Genomic DNA, 13,468 nt, shown 5'->3' on the forward strand with positions numbered 1-13,468 from the left:
ATCAATTTTATTACTCTCAAAGAACCAGCTTTTGGTTTCGTTGATTTTCTCTATTTTCCTTTTGTTTTCTATTCCATTGACTTATGCTCTTATCTGTATTATTTCCTTTCTTCTCCTTACTTGGGAATCACTTTATGCTTCTTTTTCTAGTTTGCTTTGGTGAAAACTGAGGTCACTGATTTGAGACTTTCTTTTTTCCTAATATAGGTAGTGCTATAAATTTCCAAGTAGTGCTTTAGTGGCATTGTACAAATTTGACATGTTGTGTTTTCACTCTCATTCAGCTCAAAATACTAATTTCCCCATTGACTTTAACTCATAAGTTATTTAAAGTGTATCATTTAGTTTCCAAATATTTGAGGATTTTCCAGATTTTCCCATTATTGATTTCTTTTTTTTTTTTTTCTTTTTTCGTGACCGGCACTCAGCCAGTGAGTGCACCGGCCATTCCTATATAGGATCCGAACCCGCGGCCGCTGGGAGCGTTGCCGCGCTCCCAGCGCAGCACCCTCCTGAGTGCGCCACAGGCTCGGCCCTCTCATTATTGATTTCTAATTTAATTTTGTTATGGTCACAGAACATACTTAGTATGCTTTGAATCCTTTCACATTTATTGAGACCTGTTCTATGGCCAGAATATGGTTTATTTTGGTAAAAGCTCCATGTACACTAAAAAGAATACGCATTCCGGTCTTCTATACATGTCAATAATATTAAGATGTTTGATGATGTTCACACCTTCTAGATCCTTACTCATTTTCTATTTATTTGTTCTATTATTGAGAGGTGAGTATTGAAGTCTCTAATTATAATTGTAAATTCATTTTTTACTGGTAGTTCTATCAATTTTTACTTCATGTATTTTGGTTTTTTGCTGCTTTGAAATTTAGAAACAAATTTTATTTAAGATCTGAAATACAATTGCTAAAATATCAACTTTTCCACAAAAACTTGGTTACACAATGATGCATTGACTCTATCATGTTAGAATGTGCATTAGAATCAAATACAAAAACCATTAAACAAACCACCATCCTTCAGCAACTTAAACAAAGATAGTATACCTAAGAAATAGCATAGATGGACTTGCAGATAGGATGGGCAGTTTCACTTCAAGCACCATTAATAAAAAAGAGCACAATTGCATGGGTTTTCAAGTATATACATTAAGTTGAATCATTTGGCACTAGGAATCAGGGTAGTAACTGGGATTAATCGTGCATTAATTAGCATGATTGATCAGGACATTAAATCAGTAGCATTAACACATATAGGAAATTGTGTAGTGTCAAAGGGATAGAACCACCAGCGTTCAAGGAATATGGTCAGCTAGGCTAGGCAACAAAATGTTTTACTGAATGTTTATTCTTTGTCGAATTACTGCATACACTAGCAACTTTGAAATGAGAAAAAAAGCTTGCAATCCTTGTGGAATTCTTTGCCAGATATTTTTGGAATTCATGCAAATAGCCCAACAATAACACAAGGCTCTTCTCATCAAGGGGTGTATATGCCAACATTGCTCCGATTCCTGCAAATAATCTCAGTAGTTGTGGCGCTCTGTAAAACTATGACATTGGTGCATCAGGGTGAGCTGAGAGGATTGCAGCATACTGGAGCCTCTCAAATTTGTCAAGCAGCTGAGTGCCAACATCACGTTGAAATATTCTTTTATTCCTGCCACATTTCATTAACTGCATATTCCTTACTATTGATGTTTCCCTGTGATTTCTTGCAATTCACATACTCTTCCAGAATGGCATATGTGTTTCTCTTAGGAGTTGAAAGAGCTGCTTCTGCCTCGTAACTAAGTCCCAGTCCTCAACAAGCCATGGTTTTAATTCTTCAAGAATCTTCACTTTAACTTCCACCCTGTTCTTAAATACCAGTTCACTTTCAACAGTATGGTGCACATGGGCCCTTTTCTTCCGAGGGGGCTGAATTGCTTCACTGGCACTGCCACTATCTCCATTTCCATGAGTCTTCTGTTTTTTTTTTTTTGTCTTCCTAATGGATCCTGAAGGGAGGTTCTGTGCTGAGCGACCCCCACCATCATCCTGGGAGAGCTGGTTCAAGATTCTTCTGCTGTGGACCAGCTGTCTTCTTTCCTGAACAGGCCCCTCTCATCTTACTTCTCTGAGTGTTGCTTCTAGTTGGTTTTTTGAAGTTGTTTTCTTCCACAAATTGTTGTCCATGAGTTTGAGAACCCTGCTTTCTGGAACTCATTCAACCCTGTATTTATTCCAACCAACAATCTTCCTTCTTTTCCTTCCAAGAACGCCTAGTGAGTTCCCAGATGGACTCTTATAGATCTTCTGGGATGGTCTCGAAGGATGAAGTAGGAGACATAACCTGGAAAGGAAAGCAGGTTCTGCAAAGATGAAGAACTTTTGTGAAATCATCCAAGATTCTGCAATCAGGGACGGTTCTGCAATCAAGATCCAATCTGATCCTTACTGTACAGCAAACTTAGCTTTTCTGATGGTGACCTGAAATCCAGTTCTTCCCAGCAGCTGATGTGTGATCTCTGCTGTTCCTACAACTGCCATAGCCTGCTTCATGTATTTTGAAGGTCTATTATTAGGAGCACAAACATTTAGAATTGTTATATTGTCTTAATTCACTGACTCCTTAAAGAAATAACTTTCTTTATCCCTGGTAATATACTTTGCTCTGGAATCTCCTTTGTCTGGTTTAATATAGTCACTCCAGCTTTCAATGGACTAGTATGAGTGTGGGATATGTTTTTTTATTTGAAGGGTGATCCTGGTAGACATGTAGTTGGGTCATGCTTCTTTACCCAACCTGACAATCTCTGCCTTTTAATTCGGGTATTTAGACAATTTCCACTTACTGTGATTATTGATATGGTTAAGTTTAAACTCAGCATCACCTTTTCTTCCATTTATCCCATTTGTTCTCTGTTCCCTTTTCCCTCTTATTCTGCCTTCCTTTGGATCAGTTGAGTCTTTTTAAAGATTCTAATTTTTTCCTTTGTGGGCTTATTAGCTATAACTTCCTGTATTGTTATTTTGTGGTTGTTTTAGGTTTTATGGTATATACATCTTTAACTTAATCATAGTCCTCCTTCAAATGACACTGCACTACTTCATGTCTATAATAAGAACTTGATTGTGGAATATACTATATAGAGTATATGTACTTCACAGGGCCTGGTTTTCCAAAGCCTTGCAGTTTCATATATTGACCTTGCAAGGACAGGAAATTTTACTCAGGGTATAATTCTCTGTTGCAAGATAAGGATTGTGGCACAGCAGTTTGCTGTCTCAAAAGACAGACTAGTTACTGATGGTTATGTAAAGATACTGAGAGATTGCTGTTAAGAAGGAATGTTTGCTAAGATCAAACTTGTTGCTAGGACCACTTACTTGTCTACTGGAATGTCATCTGGCTTGTTTTACTGAAAGTTACCAGCCTATACTGTAAACTATAACCCCACCTATGTCTCTTCCTGTAACTTCCTGGTCTGGAAAATAAATGCAGGAAGAGAACCCCATGTCAGTGTTAATTTCCCAAGGAAGGGATGCCTCTCTCTTGAGGGTCCCAAAGATAGATTAACCAATTTGGGGCCTCTCACTGTGCAGTAGAGATGGTCTTTGAGTAATCCTTTGCATCTCTGTCACCCAGGGGAAGTGGGGTGACAATTCTGTGTGGGCGAAGCAACACAAAGCAACACTTGATGATAGTTAATACCATTTTCCCCCCCTCTGACCTTTATTCTATGGGCATATGTTTTACTTTTACATATTTTCTAAATCCCATATACAGTGATATTTATATAATATGAAAATGGTTTTGTATATTTACCCATGTGGTCCTCATTTCCGGCATTCTTCACTCCTTTGTGTAGCTCCATAACTTCCATCTGTTGTTATTTTCCTTATGCCTAAAGAACTTCCTTTAACATTTCTTGTTTCTTGGTGACTGCCCCATATGTCCTTTAAAATTTCTTATGGCAAGTGTGCTACGGAATTGTTTCCGCTCTGGGATGTTGTAATAGTCTTTGTCTCAACTTTGGTTTTGAAAGATATTTCACTGGGTATGATACTTTAGGTCAATAATATCGTTCTTCAAATATACTAAAGATACTACTCCACTGTATTCTCTCATGCCTTGTTTATGATGAGAAATCCAAAGTAATCCTTATCTTAGTTCCTCTCTATGTAAAATGTCTTTCTTCTTTGGCTGTTTTTGATATTGCTCTTTATCACTTGTTTTGAGCAATCTGATTATGATAAACCTTGGTGTAGTTTTCTTCATGCGTCTTGTGCTTGGGTTTCATTGAGCTTCTTAGATCTATGGGTTTATAGTTTTCATAAATTTGGAAGTCTTTCAGCAATTTTTCCTTCAAATATTTTTCTGAGTACTTTTTGTCTCCTCTTCTACAGGGATCCCAGTTACATGTAGGTTTGATTCCATATCCAGCCACAATAGCTTTATAGGTACTGTCTCTACTCTCCAGTTACATTTAGTTGCTTAAAAGTGTCCCACAGCTCTGACTTCCAGTAATTTTGTCATACTCTTGAGCTGATCAGTACTCTGATGAATGAAGGGGACTCTTAATGGATCTCCAGAGTTTTCTCGGCCTGTAGCTCTCTCCTCCTGGTTCTCCATCCTGTGAATTCCAGCTGCCCTCTTCTCCATGGACTCTGAACACCCTGTCAGCTCAGGGTGTCCACTGGCTCCACTTGGTTCTTCCCTTCTGTGCCACAGCCTGGGAACGTTCTTAACACTGTAAGCTGGGACAACTGTACTGACAGCATTTTTTCCTTATCGTTCAGACATTACTGTCCTTTGTTGCCTGATGTCCAGTGGCTGAAAGAATGTTATTTTATTTATTTTGCCTGGTATTTTCTTTTTAGTAGTTTCATTTGGGAGGGTAAAGCCAGTAGTTGTAAAGCTATCATGGCTGGATATGGAAATCATTTGCTTATTTTTAAATTAATTTTAAAAGTTACCTATAGGGAAGGGTTAGAACAGACTGAATGGAACTGGGACAAAAGCTAGAGTTTTCCAAATACACCTTGCTTTACAAATTGACTTTGGATGCTGTGAACATCTTAGAAAATTATTAAACAAACAAACAAAAACCTTTAAAAGCAGGCTCTAAAACTTGAAAGAAAAGTGAAACCACCTGTGTATCAAGTTGGTAGCAAGACCACATAAAAGAGTGTTTTTCAAACTCACCCTAATGGGATATATCTTAAAGACAAAGGAACTGCTAAACAGTCTTAAAATACTTTCAATCATGTACTGTTTGTGGTAGTGTTGATATGTGTATTTTTAATACTCATATGACTATTGTAAAATAAGGTAAATATATGTTGATGTCATTGAAAACTGGGATTTCCATCATCAGAGGAAAAACAAACGTTAGATGAAAGAAAAATCTCTCTAGCATCCTGAATTTTGATTGGAAGTAACCATATGACATTCTGATGAATATTCACATAAAAAACCCCACATATTTCCTAGCTTTGTCCTCTGAAAAGGCCTAGAAATGATGGCCAACTCAAAAGCAATAAGCAATCTCAGCACCAGAATTTAGTCTCTAAATACAATTATCCGTTAAAAGGAACAAGGGCTCTTTAGAGAAACAGTTCCTTCAAGATCTTGGTAGGAAATGTCCAAGATGAGCTGTGATCATCTTGTCATACTAGGAGGCAAGGAAGGTTACAATGACCAGTAGATGGTGACAAAAAAGGTCCCAAGAGCCAAGCTGAGGAGCCTCGCAGTAGCCAAAGATGAGAGAAATTGAGCATCACTAAGAATAATCAATATCCTTGATTGGACTGAAACACACCAAATATTTTAAAATCTATAACATCAAAATGAACATAAGAGAAAACAAACAAAAACCACCCTTTGGGCATCACTGGATAATGCTGGAAAGACAACTCATTGTTTTGAAAACCGTTTAAGTTAAGAAAAAATCATAATTACCCTGCCTTAACTAAACATACCATATCTCAGTGTAAAGAATAGTTGATCGTAGTTTCTCTTTGTAGAAGTGTCCCAGACTTTAAATGAAGAAGGAACAATACAACGAGACTATCATCATTTTGCAGCCTGTAATATAGTGACAGGTTTAGTTAATGTCACCGACGATGACTGAGATCAGAAAAAAAATAAAATAAAAGAGCAACACCCAGATGTTAAATGTTTCCTGATTCTTGTCAAACAAAATTGGATTTGCATCTAACTACTTTCAATCCTCCGACTGAAAGTGACTAGAAAACTTGATAAAATATATGAAAAGAACTGTTTTTCAGATAGAGAACAGGCAGCACACACCTGTCATCCATGAGTTAAAGAAAACAAATAGGCAAGCCCTGCGACCACCCAGCTTTCTCCCTGGAGGCACTTTCTAGACCTCTGTGCAGGGAGGGGAAACGCAGGCAGAATACATCAGTCCCACTGTGGAGGCGACAATCAGAGTTTGGGGAGACTAAGGTACCTGAAATACACAGGGAAAGGCACCAGAAAGATAGGAATACAAAGGAACAGAGTTTCAGACTTCTGCAAGGGGTTCTCCTTCAGTTCTGGGCTGAATTTTAAGCAATACCTGTGTAGGGTAATTATTTATATCAATAGGTACATTTTAATTATATGTAATTTATATCTGATTAAAGTTGAGTTAAGATACATATCAATCTATTACAACATCAGGACCTCAGAAGGATCCTAATTTGAACAAGAACAATTTTTAAAAGGAGAGCATGATGGTTACCAATATTATGAATATATTTAATACCACTTAGCTGCACACTTCAAAATGGTTAAGAGAGTAAATTTTATGTCAGGAAAAAAAGGAGGAAAAGGGATTTTAAATGTGCCAAATATCGGGTGATATTAAGGAATTATTGTTAAGTTGGGTGATGGGCCCATGGCTTCTCTGCTTTAGCATGTTTGAAATGTCCCATGATAAGATGCTAAAAAAAGTAAGACATAACTTCAAATGTTTAAGGGTTCCCTATGTAAAAAGGGAATTAGATTCTAAAGAGGAAATCATGTGGAAGAAAATTTGGAGTCAATATAAGAATGAACTAGCCAGCAGAGGAGTGCGTAGCCTTGGAATGTAGGTGGCTCTACCAGGAACTGCTGATGCACAGAACTAAAAATCACTTGTCAGGGCTGGAGTAGAAGAAATAACTGCAACTAGTGAGAAGTTGGACTAGTAGCCTTCTGAGACCTCTTACGTAAGGTTTCACTAAATATTGATCAATGAATCTGAACTCTGGTGCAGGTTTCCCAATCACACCAGCATCCCATTACTCCCTAAGCCCTGTCGAGTAATTATCTACATGATCTATTGGACATTTAAGATAAACTATTTCCCATATTCTTCACATTTCCCGGTTTTCGTAGATATTTGCTAAGACATTTTCTTAAGCCTTTCAAAAATCAGAATTATGCTTTATACCTCTTGGAATCTTTTGTTACTAGCACGATGTCTTGTACATATTGGGCCATCAAAATCCTTTTTTGACAATCCCTTTCACATCAGCATCTGTAACACGGAGCCAGCACTTCTATCTTACGATTCATGGCTGTGTCTTCCCTTGTCACCCCCAATCACAGAGGTGTCCTACAACGGATCGTGTCACACAGGCCTACAAGAGGGCACTGTTCATATCTAGACATACAATAAAAAAGAATCTTCCCCACATCTGGAGGTGGTTAACTTTTTCAAGTGATGATGATTCATTCTGATAATTAAATTCTGAGTTCTGAGACTGCCTCCATCACTGAAGATTTCATCATGCTAACTGCATGGATCACACACACCTTCATCCAGGCGGCTGCTACCACCACGACCATGGAGAAAATTGAAAAATGATTTGATTTTTCTCCATCTTACTTATCTTGGTCGTCTTTCTCCTGAATTCCCCAGGTATTCAATGTTTTTACGCTGCCCTCTAACCCTCCAAGTGGGAGTCAGGTGAACGGGATCCTGTGAAATTCCAGGCACTGCACCACACTTAACATTGTCTAATCATTGAGTTTGCAGAACAACTGCAGTAGGGTTTGTCTTCATTTTTCAGATGAGGAAGCTGAGGTTCAAAGTTTCGTGATTTGGCCAAACTTCTAAATGATGGCTTTGGGATTGGAAACCAGATCATCCTGGTTCAAAACCCATGCATTTTATAGAACGATAACAGCAACTACAAAAAACAAAAACCCCCTTCCCTACAGAAATCTTGCAATAATAGAACCTAGAGGAAAATACTCTACATTTGTTGAAAATGACACTTTCTTCACAGCCCTAAAGGCAACTTAGCCTTCAACTTCTGAAAGCTTGTACATTTCCATAATTTTCTAACAAAATGTCCAATTTCCGCAATTACCACAAGGGGGAGCTAAATCCTTAAAAGCTTAGATAAACTTCTAAACAGATTAAATGCCTCATTTGGGTCATGACTCTCTTCAGAAAGATCAATCTGAATAAACATTCTGCCATAAATGAGTCTTTCTAAGAAACACATCTGACCAATCCCTTTCCCACTTAAAATGAGTGGCCTAATGCCACTCTTCACGGCACACATGACTCACCCTGCCTCTCTTCACAGACCATCCCCCTCTGGTTCCACACGCTACCACCACCAACCACCCACGTTCCCCTGGCTTCATCAAGTAACCTCGTCTTCAGGCCTCCACTTCTCTGAACATGTAATTTCCTGTCTGGCTGAATGCTGCCCCCGTCTCCCTCCCCCAGCCCTTCTATTCAACCACAAACTACATGTCAAACTCCCATTTGACTCTGCTTCAAGCCTGTCTCAGCATCGTCCCACCACAATGATCCAATTTATTCAATATACTGTTCTACCTTCAGGTAAATACTTCTTTCTGCCTGTATCATATTATGTTTCAAGTGATTGTCTTTATCTCCCAGCTAGACCAAAAGATCCCTGAGGGGAAGAACCATTTCTTACACGTGTGCCCAGCCCTGGCAAGCAGCAAATCCTCCTCTTGTGCTGAACTAGGAACCCATCAAAGCCATACACCTATGGCTCATTTCAGGGGCTATCTTCAAAGGATCAGTAGCATTTTCATAAAGACATTTTAAGGTCTTTAGCTCATGCTCAAAATCAACTTAAAAACTGTAATAATCAACATTCTACTGTGTTTATAAGAAACTTTATGTGTCAAACTTGCTCTCTTAGTTAAATAAACCATGTATGAAAATAGTGAAAGAATTGTGTTTTTCAAAGGAGTAACACTTGCTGGCTCTTCAGCATTTGTCTCTAGTTGCTTTCTTGCATCAACTGCAGTGACAGGACTGCCTTGTATTGTTAGCCGTATAATTGAGGGGAAAAACAAGTATTTTATTTTACACTTTAGAAGAAGGATTCTCTTCAGTTTAAATATTTACTGAGTATGCAGTAAGTATTAGTTACTGTGCCTTGAATAAGTGTTTCTCATAAAGACAATTACACAGAGGAAAAATCTTCAGAATCCCCATTATAGCCTTCATACCCTTTAATTATAAAATGAACATATCTCTTTTGGGAAAATATAGGAAAATGGTCAGGGCCCCTCAAATGTTCAGAATCTTGCTGAGCATTTGATGTAATTATGCACGTGCACCCAGGTATTCCTTGGTCATTGTCCAATGTAATTGCATATGTGCATCCAGTTGTCCTGGGTTACGGACTGAAGTATAAAGGACGAGTGGCTCTGATCCACGGGGCCCCCACCCCCAGAATGCCCCTGAGGGGCCAGGGGGAGGCTGCTACTGCTGCTGGAGGCTGTTGCTGCCAGTGCCCCTGGGATGCCCTGAGAGACGACCACCGCTGCTGCTGTAAGCTGCTGCTGCTACTGCTGAGGACTGAGCTCGTGTCGTCTGCCAATGGCTCCTGGGATCTTTGCCAATTACCTAGCATGGACCTGCATGTGAGGGGTCTATGACCCAGTCTGTACAATGGGTTTGAATGGTCTGAGCCCTAGCCCTGACAATACAAATGGAAACTTAATATAACTAAAATAATGAAATGTTTTGGCTTTAATCAGGAAATGCCTAGCCATACAATTAGTGTAGCTATTGCCTCAACCCAACAACTGGCATAGTTGTGTAGCTTTACAATCTCCAACCCACCCTACCCCCCACCAGTCCCCCATCAACTCCCTTGCAACACAACTACTATGGGAACAATAGGAGTATTTACTCATGGGAATTGAGAAAATAAGAATTTTAAGCTTTCTCCATATAGACAGTCACATTCAACAAACAATTGTTTAGTGCTGGTGAAGCAAATTAGTAAAAACTTCAGAAAAACGAGGAGTGAAAAAGAGTGCGTCCTGGCTTGCAGATGTAGGCAGAATGCACTCGTGCTCAGCACAGGGTCTGGCACCCGGCAGGGTGTGCAGTAAGTGTCCTCTCAGTGAATGAATGGCAGCTGCATAAAAGAGAAGAGGGTAAATGCCAAGAGAGACCAAAGGGAATCGCTTACAGGGCAGAGAACTGGCTCCGGCCTCTGAGGAAGAGGTAGATACTTACACCTGAAAGTATCTCCATGTGAGGAGGCGGTGGGTGCGTGGATTTTGGTATGTCTTATATGGGCCTGGAGCATGTCTTACAAACAGCTAGGAGTCCAAAATGCTGATCAATTAGTGAGGGGTAGGACTAGTTGCCTCTAAGGTCCCTCCCAACCCAAAGGTCCTTTCCACCCACTATGGATCTATGAAACCTCTTGTGAAGTTTTCCCAATTAAGTCAGCACCTCAGTGCCTGCAATGCACGGAGAAGCATTTAGGAAAACTTGCCTGTGAAGGTTACTGATGTTATTTTGTGGTGGGACTTAAAAGATAGGGCAAAGAATTTGTTAAATCTGGAAGCAGAATTTTGCCTAATCCGGAAAGTTTCTGAGCAAGAGATTAACAAGTCTTAATATGGATAGCTCATCTTCAGCAGCAGAACATTTCAAGTAAAACAGTTTAGAAGTAGAGAGTATTATATATGAATGCAATGTCCTCTAGAACATGGGTCGGCCTCTGTGATGTCATTCCTTTGCAAATTAGCTTCATTCCTTTCCCTGCTGTGACCTCGTATACTTTGTGTGTGTGCCAGGGGTGGGCAGGTGTCAGCCCAGTGCTTCCCAGCCCTGCAGTGTCACTGGGTAATGCTGCACCTGTGCTCAGAGATCAGAACCTCTAAAAACACAAAAAACAGTAACGATGTCATCATGCCACCATACTGGACAGACAAAATAACACAATCAGCTGTTCTCTGATTCACTGGTTAAATGTGAGCTATGCAAGCATTAGAAAGCTGTTGATAGCATTGTTGGGTTTTAAAAAAATATTTTAAACTTTCTCATCTCCCACTGGATGTTTACTGTGTGCTGCAATGACAAATGACAGCCTACAATGGACTGTCACATGCTGCAAAGTTCTGACTGCTTCCTATGAGCACATAGTATACAGATACCTGGACCCTTCCCTGTATTTTAAAGTTTGTTCTTTTTTTTTTTTTTGGTTTTACCATGTCTAGGTAGCAAATCAGAAAAAGAACTGTACTACATTGTATCCTATTTATGGAAAAGGGGGTTAAGGTGGACAAAAAACACAGAATCGTTGAGTTTTAGAGCAGTGGTTCTCAAACTCTAACTAGAATCAGGCAAGAACTTGCTGAAGGGCTTGTTAGACACAGACTGCTGGTTCCCATCACCAGAGTTTCTGATGCTATTGTTTTGGTTGAAAACTACTATTTGAGAGTATAAGTCCTTTTAAGAATAATACTTTAGATTAAAATGTTCTACACAGGTTAGTAATAGCCAAACATTGGTTTGTAGGTTAGTTATGACCCCTGGCCTCTCCTATTTTTTATTTCCACCTTTTAGACGGAGTCACAGATCCTTCAAACCCATCCTGTGCAGACAGGGCACAGACCCCTCATATGCAGGTCGTGAGCTAGGTAACTGGAAAGACCCTGGGAGCCATTGGCAAGGATGACATGCTTTATTCAGATGCGAGCTCAGCCCCTGAAGGATCAGAGCCATTGTCTTTTATATTAGAGTCAGATAGCCAATTAACACATGGGTGCGAGTCAGATAGCCAAGGAACACTTTGGTGCACATGTGCAGTTAACGTATTTACAACAGACATGCTGTTGTGGTCAGCCAGGTACGAGGTGAGCGAGCCTGACCAGTCTGTCTCGACTTTCCTCACACCATCTTTTTAAACTCCTGCCTTTCTCTCAATTAGCTCTGGGATCTCTTAAAAAAAAAAAAAAAAAACCACCTCTTATGTATCTGCATTATCTTCCCCTCTATTTCCCACCTTTGACTACAAATCTCCTAGAAGGTTTTCTCTATGAAGTGCCTCTACTTTGTGGAGAAAAATGAGCACGTTTTACCTGGGTCTAAGTTGTTCTCAGTATCTGGCATCTGTGATACCTCTGAGGCTCCTGTGTCATCAGTTGTTGGCTGATCCAAGTTGCTGAGCGCTGCAGTTCCCTGAATCCTAAGGTCTTCCTTACTCTCTTGTGGGAGATATTCACATGGTGATTGCTTCTCTACAGGGAGGGAAGAGGAGAGTGCACCTGGCTAGCACATCTTGACACCACCTGTGCAGCCCATCTGCACCTCAAGCCCACCCCCATCTCAGCATTCTCCCCCGCATGCCCACCATGCAGGGCCATCCCATGGAGCCCAGCTGGGCAGGAAATAGGAGTTTCTGTTTCTTTTATTCCACTTCAAGGATGACTAATCTACATAATACAACTTACAAAGAAGCCTGTATTCTCAAGTATTACATAAATAAATAGATTTATAATAGGGACTTCAATAATTTAACTCCCCTTGGAAAACCAACATATATGCACACAAATAAATGTGTAGAAGGGAACTTCAATCAAGAGCAAAAGTGTGAAATGCCTCTTCTATGCAGAGTAATACAGAATTTCATGCACAGTTACGCTTGTCTCACAGAGCTAGTACAGAGAAAGGCATTCCACATGATGCAGGTGGCTGAAGTGTCTTTCAAATATTCTCAAAGTATCTCAAGGAGCCAAAAGAGTACAACCATCCCTTTCCCAAAGACACTCAAGACTTGGTGCAAGGTGATCCATGGCAAAGACAAATTTCTTTGCAGCCTCACAATTTACCCTGAAAACTCATTTGAATTTTTTATTCCCACCCAAAATATATCTGCTTTGATTAAATGCAAAAATGTTTTCCTCCCCTAATTCTTAGGAATAACTGGCATCCTGGGGAGATATGTTTTTCTGAGGCTTTATGTCTTCCTGTTACTCTAACTTATATCTTCAGTTCAAATACCTCCATTTGAAAAGCCTGCGTACAAAGAATAGTGTATGGAACGAGGAATCAGAAAGTTTATATCAGGATACTGCCTTGGGATCAATTCAGCAAATGTTTACTGAATGACTTCTACGTGTCAAGGGCTGTGTTAGGAGGCTCCTCATACTGGTTCCACCCTTGATTATTTGG

The 13,468-nt window shown here is 39.7% G+C and overlaps 1 pseudogene; it reads right to left on the minus strand.

Annotated features, from left to right (window-relative positions):
* Positions 1-1,334: 1,334 nt before the first annotated feature.
* Positions 1,335-2,270, minus strand: LOC134390175 (mortality factor 4-like protein 2; annotated as a pseudogene).
* Between the last annotated feature and the right edge of the window lie 11,198 nt (positions 2,271-13,468).

The sequence above is a fragment of the Cynocephalus volans genome, chromosome 11 (assembly GCF_027409185.1).
Source record: "Cynocephalus volans isolate mCynVol1 chromosome 11, mCynVol1.pri, whole genome shotgun sequence".
NCBI lineage: Eukaryota > Metazoa > Chordata > Mammalia > Dermoptera > Cynocephalidae > Cynocephalus > Cynocephalus volans.